Source organism: Lethenteron reissneri, chromosome 33 (assembly GCF_015708825.2).
Source record: "Lethenteron reissneri isolate LAM-NWPU_2019-01 chromosome 33, ASM1570882v1, whole genome shotgun sequence".
NCBI classification, from domain to species: domain Eukaryota; kingdom Metazoa; phylum Chordata; class Hyperoartia; order Petromyzontiformes; family Petromyzontidae; genus Lethenteron; species Lethenteron reissneri.
This window is the reverse complement of record NC_083811.1, coordinates 12,231,142-12,245,116: the sequence shown is the minus strand read 5'-3', so window position 1 is coordinate 12,245,116 and position 13,975 is coordinate 12,231,142. Positions and strand designations below refer to the sequence as shown.

Below are 13,975 nucleotides of genomic sequence, written 5' to 3'. Positions count from 1 at the left end.
TTTATGTGCTATGAAGAAGTAGCCATTGCCATGAATGTTGCGTATTATGTTTTTATGTTAAGGTCACGTAGTGTTATTGACGAAATTGTCGAAGTTTTTTTTTATTTTTGGTAATTGTGCTTATGCACCACTGCCAAATCGACAGCACCACCATTGTTTTTTTAAGTTTTCTTTTTTACCAGGTAAGACCCACTGGCCGGGCCGATATAGCTCTGAACGCGTGTTGCTTCTCAGTGTGCAGGAATAGAGCAGAGGGCTCGGAGAAAAATCCACGCAACTACAGTGAGAGAGCCACGCAAACGTCAAATATACAGCAGGCGTCACGGTCGGGATCGAACCCATGGCCTCCTGTATACCACGCGAGGTAGATAACATCCCGCCACCGTAGGGCCCTAACCAAATACCTGGGATAAGATTCAGATTACATTGTTTTTTTATTTGGATGTTTAGATGTTGAGGGTAAAGTTGTATATTTTACTGATGTAAACATATGTATGTAATTTTAATGACTTTCATGTTGTATGCGTTCATCAATGTAATCATCGTAAACATTCATATTTTAATTTTTTTACGTGAGGTTCCAAGATTAAAAACAATCATTGTAATATGAACGTTAGTACATACAAATATTTTTTTACGAAAAAGCGATGTCCAGCATCGTCCAAATCAGGTCACGTGACGTCACTTTCAGCGTGAAAGTCACGGGTGTGACATCATGGGAGAGACACCACTCCCTGTGCCGTCACACCTCTGGGTCGAATCGAAGCAAAGCCAAACTCGGATCATCGAAACTTTTGTATCTAGGCCTGATTTGTTTTTATTATTCATATGAATATCGGGAACAGATCTGTAGTATGAATTGTTCAGATGACGAACACTACGGACACGTTTCAAATGGTGAAGCGCCGTGGTTCGATGTTATGTCTGTATGTTGAACTTCTTTCGCACCGTACGTAGCATACCGTGCTAATCGGAGGTGCAGGGGAAGGACAACAAACTAAACACAAAAAAGCACTTCTAAAGAAACGAGTTTTTTTATCCAGATTTTAAATTGCAAGGCTCCATTGGCTTCCTAATAATTAACATCTGAATAAAGAGTCACAGAAGCAAACGAGACAATGGGAAATTTCAATTTGCCTACCCTTACAGGGCAAGTGTGAATCACAATCAACATTATTCAGCAGCCTGGCGTCTGCTCTAATAGTCCACCTATGGGAACGTTAGACTTGATCCTTGGGGCATCAGTAAAAGGGTTGAACATTACAGAAGTTGCTGTGTTGGGACAGACGCTCATGCAAAAAAAAACAGAGTGCATTCTTTAATTAACAGCTGTGAAACTGACAATGACAGTCTTGCACCACATGATTAATAACTGCAGAGTGACGAATATGCATGCTCTTTTTAACACCGCGGTATGAACACTGCAGACGTTTCCAATGCTCACATTGACGTGTTACGGGGTCTGCATTGCAAACCCTGCGAACATCGGACACCCACTGGAGCTGCTAATGTTCACCGCAATCACGCTACATTAGACGCAACAAGCTGTTTCTGGCTGCCTGTGAGTCCTGTATTGACTGCTCACGGCAGGACAGCAGAGGGCCTGGAGAATGCTCACACTGCAGTGGGGAATGCATCTCCACCTCTGCACAATGAGGTCAGCAAATCTACCCTGTGGGCCGCGTCTGAGAAGCAAAGACAAATATCCCTCATACAGACGTACCAATTTCATCATGAAGCCTCCTTTGCCAGTACCAAAATATACTAATAGGGGTTTTTTCCCCTTTTTTCTGGCAACAAAACTGACACCTTTTGCAAGGAATCATGTTAACATGAACCACAATACTTGCAGTCAAATGCACGTTTGGTGCGCCTTTTGGCGTCATCTGGTCGAACACCATATGAGCCTTGGCTCTAAGAAAGCTGTCTCTGGTGTGAACCAATCAGTTTCAAGGACAATGCATAACTTATCAGAGTATTGTTTTTTGTTAGCATTTGACTGCAAGTATTGTGGTTAATGTAAGCATGATTCCTTGCAAAAGGTGTCAGTTTTGTTGCCAGAAAAAAAGGGGGAAAAACCCCTATTAGACATACCGATTGTTGAGGCAAGCACAAATACCGATTACACTAGGAGGTCGTGTTTCCAGAAACATGCCCGACCGCCTTTGTCTCCCCAGTCCTGATGTTTACACATCGCACCAGTAACTCATGTAATGCTGGGTTGACTTAGGGGAAGCTCAGGACTGGTTAAAATCTTCGCCATTGGTGTTAGTCATGGCCAGAGATTGAATCGGCTTCGAAGGGCAGTGCGCTAGCCACTGTGCCACTGCTCCACACACTGTCTCTTCAAGAGGCATCTGCCGTGATGCAAGCGAGCTCCTCATGCACCAATTCCACTGTGGCGCTGACACGAGAAGGCAGATGGCCTGAGAAAACGTCCACCAAGATTTTAACTCAACCATTTCATTTGGAGTCGATCACTCTCTAACGTAGCACCACCAGGCTACTGAGTTTACTCGTGGTCTCTGCCATAGTAACGGGGAATTTCCGTCACTGGCCCAGCACACCAGTTCAAAAGTTTTATAACGATTGTTTTTTAGTGTATTGCTTTTGTAAACTGTTTTTTCGGTAAGACTTTTCGCGGATTTTAAGTCACGCTATATAAAAGGACAGTCCTGTGAATCAAATCAGTGTCGCCCTCGGGCATGTGAGCTGTAACGCGTAATGTCTATAAACGCAGACGTTCTGAGAACTACACAAGGAACATTTGAACAGTGATGACCTCTCACTGCATAGCGTCGACAGAACACAACCCATTTGCATCGCTCTGGGCATGTGCATTGCTATGCATGAAATGCAATTGCATGGCTACGTATTGGATTGATATGCAGTGTACCAGTATAACATAAAGATAGATAAATGTCATCAGACCTGCAATTAGTTTGCGTGCAGAGCACATTATACAAACATTATTGCACTCAATCGCGATGCTTTCCCACCTGGTGTCCTTTCAAAGTGGGCGTCATGGTGGTGAGATGTGAACGACCTCGCATGGTGTACAAGACGTCGTGGGTTCGATCCTGATCCTGACGCCCGTGTGCATGTTCTCTCCGTAGTGGCGTGGATTTTTTTTCCGGGTCTTCCGGTTTTCCCTCCACATTTAGAAACACGTGTGTAGACTATTTGGCTGCTATAAATTCCCACACTATGAGTCACTGCGTTGTGGCCAGGTCATTTCTAAAAAAAATGAGCTATGTAGCTCAGTGGGCCTTAACTGGTAAAATAAAAAAAAAACATTCAAAATAAGACTCACCACCTTATTACAGTCAGTGTCTCTGGACTGAAACGTCCAATCAGGGTGGCACCTCAGCTCTGTCAAGGACACTCGGAGTCAGTGATGGGAAATTCCACATTCCTATGGCAAGCACCAGGGTCTCCGCTCTTGAATGACCGCAGTTGACCTCCCACAAAATGTTGCTCACTTTATAGAGCGTGGGCATAAAGCAGAGTTTGAGAAAATCATAACCATTTTGGTTTTTGCTGCGGGCAATCTAAATTAAATAAAGGAAGTGATAGACTAACTTAATTTATAAATCTGCAAAGAGTTGGGGGCTCGACAAAAAATGTGAGCAAAACAAGAGTGTTGTCCAACGAGCTTGTTCAACAATCGAAGACATCTGCCAGAGAGACACGCCTGGGAAACACACGAGAGTATCGGCACCGAGAACAAAACGATCAACGACAACAAAAATAGAGCGAGGGTTGTGAGCCGTCGTAAAATAAAATAAAAAAGTAACATGTGTTAAAAGAAAACCCGTTTTATTTTTAGTCACCACTGTGTATTTCCCGCTGTAAAATATGCATCAGGTACGTGAGCAGTGACAACGAAAATGGAACAAACCCTTGAATAGCGGCTCAAAGGAAGCGTGAAGCGGTAAATGCTTGGCGCTACGCTGAGACGAAGAGCGAGGAGCACATGGATCGGGGGACATATTGCAAGTTAGAGACGTGGCACGGAACCACGTTGACCTGCGTGGGTCACGTCGCTAGATGGGATGAGGGCCGCTGGTTCCGAGACTAACGACAGAGCAGCAGCCAAAGGAGTTAAACTCGCCCGAGACCGCATCCGCCGTGTCCATGAAACCAGCTCGGAGACGGCGAGATGGATTGTTAACATTACGGAACGACGGCGGGGAGGCCTTCACCCAACAGTGCTGGCGATGATGAGTCAAAATTGACCATCGGCTTGTAAATGCTACCGTGGAAGCGCCATCAGACCGAATGTCCCCCATTACACAGTGGGCGCTAATGTTCACCGTTTAAAATGCTAATTTGGCTTTCAAGTGAGGCTTACATAACACAGGGACCCTTAATTGAAGTTGCATAACCTGCGTTGATTTGCTTTCGTAACCTACACTTGCTTACTCAGTTAATTCACATGTTTGTCCGGGGCTGTTTGCATTTATCAACGATTCACCTTTTCGTGAGCGATCGCTGATTGTCGCAGAGGTTCCTTCTCGTGCACTAAATAATGTATGCAGCGAAAATTTTCCACACGGCACATATACGGACGACCTTACCGGTTTACAATGCATCGTGGTTATTAAATCTCATTGAATTGATTCAAGACGAGAGCACCAGATTTAATTAAATATTTCGTCTTGCGAATTAGCTTGTGCAACCGCATTAGACGAGTTAATGCATTTCTGTAAGTCGGAGTGATTTCATATGTTGTTGCAATTTGTATTCATCTCGTAAGCGCGATTCTTTCATTTGCGGCAATACAATAAAGGCAATACATTGACGGGGGGGGGCTCACTTTATTATATTACATGTAAAGAATTAATTCACAAGAGAAACATTACTGCCTTTGAAAATGCCCATAATTGAAGCATTAACTCTTACAAACACTATGCGTTCAAAACATAACATCTATGCTGCACGTGTGTCCTTCCTCACACCACTCTCGACGGACCTGTGCCAGTGGTAAAAGTTCCATATTCCCATGACAGGACCAGTCCATCCAATGTGCAAAGAGTGTTGGCTACCCACAATGCAATGTCTTCTTGTCTATTTTTTTTTATATGTCAAGGTTAGAGCACTGAGCCAGCACCGCTTAGATTTCTGGGTAAAATAGTGAGTATCTCCTGCAATTAAACGGGTTTCACAAGTACAGAGAAAGATGGTGATCTCAACACGTTCACCAATGACTGCACACACACACACACAAAAACCCGATGGATTCAGTTTGGGTTTTCACTTAATTTGGCTAGACATCAGCTCTGGGAATTGAAATTGCCACTCTCATAGCGTGTGTAGCAGGGTGGGTGGGAAACCCATTGGCTGGATTCGAGGAGTGCTTCAGTGAGATCTACTTCCGTGAACCATTCTCTGTGCAGTGCTACTCTTGTGAATTCCGAATGCATTTTTCGCCTCATGACATGACACCAATAGCGCAATTGGGATACAACTGAGGGGGGGGGGGGGCGGGGGGCGGGAAATGAAACCATCCCTGGCTTTAATATGTTTGAAAGCCATCATTGATATTATTTAACAATTTCAGCATGAGCAAAAACCTTTATTATGAATAAGCAATGTGTAACCATCCCAAATATATATTAATTCACATTGATTTCACAAAGCCAGGGGGAGACATTTTCTTGGCCAGATTTGACACTTTGTGAAAAAATAAATTGTACATTCTTTAAAGGGCTGTCTGGTGTCGTTAAACTGTACACGATCTGATTCGTTTATTTTAAAGTCACACGTCAGAATAATTACTAAACACTTTAATGATTTATTCAGTGATGGAGAGATGCATCACATATACACGCACAATTAAAATGAACACATGCACACACACCCATAAAGGCGACGACTTCAGTGTTGTGGCAAGTACTGTTAGCAAGAACTTATTAAGCCCTTCAGAGTGTGGCCAGCACCAATTCCATGTGTCGATGTATCAGCGCTGATGTCCATGCATTACGTCAAGTACTAATTTAAGGCTGAGTTAACCTACAGGTGGCCCAGGACAGGTTTAGATACCACTTTCAAGGTTCGTAGCACAGGCCAAAAAAACAATGCCACTGCTCCTCACGTACTCAGAGACAAAGAGCCCCCCTGTAGCTTCAACAGACTGTTGGTGGCCAAACCCATGCTGGGCTACCTGTGGCTCTCCAATGCCGATGTTTATGCACCACACCAGGTACTAACATGAGACCGAGTAGACCGAGGGGAGGCCCAGGACTGCTTCAGATATTCGTCAATGATGTTGACCATGAGCAGGAGTCGAATTCGGCTTTCCAGGTTCATAGCGCAGTGCGCTAAACACTGCACTACCCTACCCGCACACATACAAAAAGACAAAGATCCCCCTCATAGCCTGACTAGACTTTTAGTGCAAGTGCTGTTAGCGAGCACCTATGAAGGCCAGCATGGCACAGGAGGGAGTGGGTGACCAGCACCAAGCCCAGCTCCCTTTGTCTTCTTAGTGGTACTCATTTGAGGCCGAGTCGACCTAGGGGAGGCCCAGGACCGGTTCAGATAATCGTCACTAGTGTTGGCCGTATATACACACCCACTCACAGTTGCATTCTCAATGACAGTATGCATCTGACACATGCTAAATGTCTTGGCCCTAGGAGACAGCAAATTTTCTGTTCTAAAACCAAATCCTCAAAGGTGACACTTTTCATGTTTATGATGAAACATAGCCAGGTCAGTGCATGATGAGTGAGTCATTGAGACCTGCCGTGCTTGGCCATGCTATCAATGGGAGTGAGGGGCAGTTTATGAGTTGCACTGTAAGACTGCTATTGTTGGCTCGATTCCATTCCCGTGCTCGGCTTTCCTTCCGCGCATGTTGCCCATGTTTTAAAACCACCACGTGGGATGGCACCAAGAAGACCAGTGCCTTATTAGTCCGACTGGGGTGGGGCGCTGTTGGCAGAGCCCTTGACTCCAAGGTGCTGTGTTCCAGTCTCGGTCGGGGGTTCACTCAGCCCACCCACCGTCCCGTTCCCCGGGAGCAGAAGGCGGAGAGAAACAACCAAGCCACAGGTGTCGAGCCCAAGTGGCTCAAGGCGAACCCGATTCGTGAACACAATAGGGGTGATACAAATATCAGCTCGAACCTAGATCGTGATAAAACTCATACCCCTAACATTTTCATGAGTCTATTTACGGTTATTTCAGACGACGGTGATATCATCAAGTTGTGCGGCTTGTGCAATAAGTACGGTGCGAAAGAAGTTCAACATACATTACGATGTTGAATCACGTGAAGCACTCAATTCTGCATGTCGAGATGAACTGAGTGAGAGCGACAAGTTTTCACAATAAGTCCGGGGTGGTTGCTCCCTCGGAAGGACTTGCCCCCACCGCGGGAATGTGGAATTCCCACCACTGGCTCCGGCTCAGCTCACACTACCCCGTCGCTCGCTTGAGCAAGGGGACACTTGCCCGTTTGAATACCTTATTGCTCATGAATAATAAATACCGGACGGACCGGCCGACGTGTAAGCAGCGGGATACCCTCAGGGGAACGCCAGAGCTCCGGTAACATTTCACAACCCGACACGCGGGTCTGAAATGAAGTTGCAGCGCAAGACACGGTGTGATCTGCACTCGCTCATTGCCAGGAGGAAAGGGCAGCGAGCGAGCGGTGAGTTGGGAAGGCAGTGGCTATCATGTAATACCGTGACCCATCGGTCTGCAATCGTATCCCGACTCCGAGCGGCCGGTGGAATGTACTCGAATATTACTCCGCACGCTCCTCCTCCACAAGCACCCCGCACCTGCCGATGTTGAGGATATCGAAACAATGCCAGAGTCTCGTTGTGTTACGGCGTAGTGGCCAAACTAATGTTGCTGGGGGTTTAATTTTCTCTTTTTTTTAAAACTTTTTCAAAGTGTCTCCCCGCTCACCCGAGCAACGGGGCCCCATCACGCACACACCCTTTTGAAAGGAGCAAGCGATTCAGAAAGAAAAAAAATAGAACGTCATCGATAATGAGACTTCGCGATTAGTTACTCACTTCGTAGGGCATTTCCAATTCGCCAGTGTTGCACGCGGTGCACGCATCAGCATGAGGGAGAGTGACCTCCGGTCACTGGAGCCTGCGACAGCGCTCGTCGGCCGCGTTGGTGGTGCTGTGCAGGTGTTTGTAGGGGACGGTGCATACACGTAATGACCGCTATTAACTTGCTACAAAGTCTTACTCAAGTTAATAACCCGAAAGAAATAGTCGACCGAGCTGACCCCACATTCATTTAATTGAACAAAATTGCTATAGATATTTTTAATGTTTTCAGTATATATATTCAGTATATTTACTTCATATTCATATTCATGAAGTAAATATGAAAATGAATCTCCTTTTTAATAACTTTAAGCTATATCGAGCTAAGAAACATTTCACAGCAACACAGGAACCCGCAACGCCTTTCCAGCCACATTTACCCGACAAACACCTTGTGGCTAAACTTGTCACGTTTAGAAGAATGTGGAATTTCCATCTGGCTCAGGGCTATCAGTGGAGGTGACCGCCACTCTAATGGTTATTTGATGAATCAGTTATATCGATACTTTTTGCATTCAATGCCCTTTATTTAACCTCATTATACCATCATCAGGTTTAATAGCTAAATTACCAAGGGTATCCAAATTGTGTTAATACTGACCGCTAGAATAGATAGATTATAGCTCTTGTGCCATGACTTCCCAGAGGCGTTGTCCACAGGTTTACGTTTAGAAAGGGCGGTGTTGTCACCAGCAAGATAGAGTAGGCTGTGGTGGGTGGGACACACCAGCAGGGTAGAGGAGGTTGTGGTGGGTGGGACACACCAGCAGGGTAGAGGAGGTTGTGGTGGGTGGGACACACCAGCAGGGTAGAGGAGGTAGTGGTGGGTGGGACACACCAGCAGGGTAGAGGAGGTTGTGGTGGGTGGGGCACACCAGCAGGGTAGAGGAGGTTGTGGTGGGTGGGACACACCAGCAGGTTAGAGGAGGTCGTGGTGGGTGGCACCCGATGATGGGCAGCAACATGGGAAGACCTAATTCCAGATTCTGGGACACTGTAAGATTTGACATTGGTGGTTGGGTTTCGACCATACAACAGCTTGGGATCTGCTGGACTCGGTGTGGTGGCATCAACAGCCTTAGCCACGATCACCTCCTGGCATTGAGTGTTCGAGGAGGAATCACCTTGATGATCATTCTATCAAGAGCAAATTAAATCTTCACAAGATGAGCATGGTCGATGCGGGTTACTACTTAGATGAGATACTGCCTAGGCATACCCAGTGTTTGAGACTAGGGCTGCGAGGTGGCAAGGAAATGCCAGTATAGCACAGCATTCTTATAAGTATATATCATCACTCGTATGTCTAGGTTTCCTCCAGGTGCTCTGGTTTCCTCCCACGTGCCAAACACTCATTCACGACATTTGGCCAAACGTCCCAGTGCAAGGCCTGCCTGCTCATCTTCTGAGACTCTGTGAGCTTTCATTGGGTAAATAGGATCATACTTCCTAAAAGATGCCTTTGTGTGCCAATTGCCTTCATTGGAATAATAAAAAGCACACTTTGTAGGTACTAGATACAATAATAACAAAACATAAAAATGTGACAAAATAGCGTTTGGAGAGACACATTGAATTCTCTAGAAAGTTGTTTGCATAAGTACTGCGTGCGTGTATTCGTTTGCATATTTTTCAATTTCCCACGTTCCTTCCGAAAAAAATTGAGCACAATTGAAAAAATAAAATTATATTTGTCCTCGAAAAAATTCCTCTCCGCCATAGTCATATCCCGTCATTAACGATGCAAGGCCTGTTCTTTAACATGGTCACATGGACAGCATGCCTCTTATATTTTCTATAGCACACTGTTAAACAGCTGTTTTACAACTTATTAAAACACTTTGTTTGTGTTGGAATGCTAATATCTGTAACGCCACACAATGACAAGGCTCACTTACTATCGACTAACTTCATAAAAAAAATTGCATTGTCATACTACGAGTGCAGTGTCCACGAGATATAATTCTTGATTTTTAGAAACTACGGTAATGTTTGCTGAAACTAAATAAATTAAAAGTTTTAAGTGTTATCCCATTACTTAAACAATTTCTGGGCATCGTTCATCTCTGTTGGTGGTCCTAAGACAGCGATTCAAATAAAGCATTCCTATTGTGGGGACCAGTCTGTCCATAGGACACCCTCTGTTGACTTGCTACAAAGTGGCATTCATATTATAGGCCCCCAGAGGGAGACGGGCTGAGTCGACCTTTGACCAAGATTAGAACTGGAAACCTTCTGATTGTGAGGCAAGAGGCTCCAAGCCACAGCGCCACCCAGCTGGATAAACACATATCAACATACCAGTCACGAGAAGAGGCTATTGTGCACCACCACCATCAGGGCCCCAACTCCAGGTTTCAACGTTACCCACAGCCAAGCGGGAAGAAGAATGACCGACGCAAGTTGGTTCGTTCACATGCCCCTTGATAGAGAAATAATTGGTGATCGCCATCGGCGAAAATGAGAGTTTTAAGATGGCAACAATGCCTTCGTTATAAAAAATAAATACCGAGTGGGGCTTTTTTTGTATCGCTTAAATGAGCGTGTTGTCATTGAGGTTCTCATCCCCTATTTACAGCCCTGAGCCAGTGGCAAAAGCATTTCACATGCCTATGGCAGTGGTGAGGTCGTACACGGGCAAACCACTGTTGACTTCCTCACAAATCGGTACTCACTTTATAGACCCTGGAAGGATGATGGTGCCGAGCTAACACCGATTGCGAGGTATTCGCTGAGCCACCCAAAACGGTTTCATTACGAAATGCGACCTAAAGTATTGTTACCGTAGGCATTTCGTGATTAAATTTGAACCATCTGTTTCACTGGGCTCAAGGGTAAAAAGATTTAACTTTTTTTTTAAGCCAAACTGACAAAAGAATGGCTTGTTGGCATGCGCGCACCCGTTGACTCAAATGAATTATAAATACATGTGGCGCTGGTTTATGCAATGTTCCCCGTCGTCTATTAACCAAACAAGGGGGTTTGATTCGCGTGTGAGCAAATGTTCCTCTTTGCCCAAACGTCTTTTTTGCAGAAATCGATCAGATCCCTCCATCGTCGACGAGCCAAATCGCCGAGGTGACGGGTCTCAGCCATTTCCTCAAAATGAGAATCAGAATCTCCAAGTGTTTTTTTTTGGCTTTCACTTTTCCATCATCGCTTTGTGAGAGCTCGATTTTTCCAAGCACCTTTCTTAATTCGAGTCCATGACACGGAGTTTATACTTTTGGTACCAGCTCATATCATTGTAAAGAAACTGTCTCCACGATCGGTGCCTGTCTCCGTTGGTTGTGCCCACGTCACCCGGGGAATCATCTTCTTGGTTTGTTCGGTAAAGTCACGTAGAAGGGAAGTAATAAAATAATAAAAATAAAACATAATAAAATAATTATTTTTATTTTTATTATTTTATTACTTCCCTTCTACGCAACTTTATCGAACAAACCAAGAAGATGAATCCCTGCAGTCACGAAAGCTTTAAATCGAAAATTCACCCGCGGAAATTCCGCATTCTTATGGCAAGGGTCCGTCTATCCATCAAGTCAAAGTCAACGTGATTTCCTGCTTAAATCAGCATTGAGCTCGTGCATATCTCCCCCAGTAAAAGCTGGGAGCCCGTGGTGGAAATTCCCACATTCATCTCGCAAGGACCGGTCTCTGCATAGGACAAAGTGAACTTCCCACAAACTAGTACTTGATTTATCAACCCTGAACAACATGATAGGCCGAGTCAATCCCGATCCAGGATTTCAACTCATAACCTTCCAACAGCGAGTTGAGTGCTCTGACACCTGCGCCACTTGCCCTGCATTGTGGACACATTCATACTCTGTGCATCACACACAATCGCGCACACACGTGATCATGGATAAATAAAGGGAACTAATATATACCACGGGTGTATAGTTACGCGATCTAACCCAAAATCACCTCGTTTGCGGATAATATTGGTAGCAAAAGCCCACCTGTTAAACTTTCATATAGTTCCGAATTACCACACAGAGAGTACATACACAAAGCATCCAAAGACAAAGGTCCCTTTCGTGTAGATCGAGGCAAGTGCTGACGATGACAAGCAGCGCACGCTTGGATTGCTCTCTCGCCCTGTTGCTGCCAGAATAAGCGCTGTTTGCAATCATCCATTAAGGAGGACGCGCACACACACACACTACGCCATGAACAAATACATGCACGTGAGCATGATTCATTCATACTACGTGGCAGTTCGGTGCACGTAGTGCAGCCTAATTACCTGGTTCAAATATCTTAGGTTTTGTCGGTAAAGCCACGTAGGTAAAAAATAAAATTAAAATTGATAAAGGTAAAATAAAAATCACGACGTTTCGGATGCAACACTTGGTTCAAAGTTGCAGCCGAGCTCACACTCGGATTGCAATAAGTCAGAACGCACGCGGACGCGTTTCGCCGTCTGCCGTGACTCGTCAAGCCGCACAGATGGGCATGTGTGGACACAACACAGAGCTTCATTGCTCATCGGATTCCTCCAGTCTACATAAAGATTCATATTCGGATTCCGTGTCCCTCCGTGGAGCGCCTGGTCCTGTTAGCTAACACTGAGGCCAGCAACGCATCACCAGACGGGGGTTGTGTGGCCAGCACCACGCCTGGCCGCCTTTGTCTCCCCCCGGGTACTGCCGGTTGACACGGCACCCCAAGGACTCGCTCGACGCTGAGTTGACCATGAGAAGCCAGAGTACAGTCCCGTGTAGGATCACCAGATGCCACTTTCAAGGTTTGTAGCAGAGTGCGAAAAGCGAGTGCCGCCCTCCCCACGCACACAGAGACAAAGATCACCCGTATAGCCATAACAGACTGTTGAGGCAAGTGCTGTTAGCGAGCACCTATTAAGGCCTGCACGGCACACCCAGAGGGGTGGGTGGTCAGCACCACGCCCGGCCCGCCTGACGTTGCAATAGTGGCGGTGTTTACACACCGCGACAGGCACTCATTTGAGGCCGAGTCGACCTAGGGGACGCTCAGGACGGGTTCCAAACATCGTCACTCTTATTTCCTGCGGGCGGGGATCGAGCTCGGGTTGCTGGGCTCGCATCGCGATAACCACTGCGCCACCGCTCCCCACACAGAGACACACACAGACGCACAGAGACACACACAGACACACAGAGAAACACAGACACACAGAGACACACAGACACATAGAGACACACAGACGCACAGTGACAAACAGAGACACAGACACACACAGAGACACACAGAGACGCACACAGACGCACAGAGACAAACAGAGACACGCACAGACACACACAGAGACACACAGAGACACAGCGACACACACACAGACACACACACAGAGACAGAGAGACACACACACAGAGAGACAGAGACACACACACAGAGAGACAGAGACACACACACAGACACAGAGACACACAGACACACAGAGACACAGAGACACACAGACACACACAGACGCACGCGTACAAAGGTGTCACATTTACCACCGCAGTCTTTCGGCAATGCAAAAGGTGTTGCTGAGTTGGGGGATGATACGGCCAGCCACTCACTCGCGCGTGCATGTCTGGGATCCTTAACACGATGTCCGAACCAACTTACTATCAAGAACACAACAAAGACAAACATCCCCCGTGTAGCCTTAACAGACGTTAGGGGGCAAGTGCTGTTAGCGAGCACCTATAAAGGCCGGCACGGCACACGAGGGGGTGGGTTGCCGGCACCACGCGCGGCCGCCTTTGTCTCCCTGGACGTGATATTTAGACACTGCACCGGGTACTCATTTAAGGCTAAGTCGCCCTAGGGGAGGTCCAGGACCGGTTCAGGTTAACAGCCACCGGTGTTGGACCGCGAGCAGGGAATCGAACCCGGGACTGCCAGGTTCGTTAGCGCAGCGCGCT

General features: G+C 46.2%; 1 protein-coding gene across 2 annotated transcripts in view; it reads right to left on the bottom strand.

Annotated features, from left to right (window-relative positions):
- Positions 1–13,975, bottom strand: part of TSPAN18 (tetraspanin 18) — a 99,249-nt gene that overhangs the window by 85,001 nt on the left and 273 nt on the right. The window lies entirely within an intron of this gene.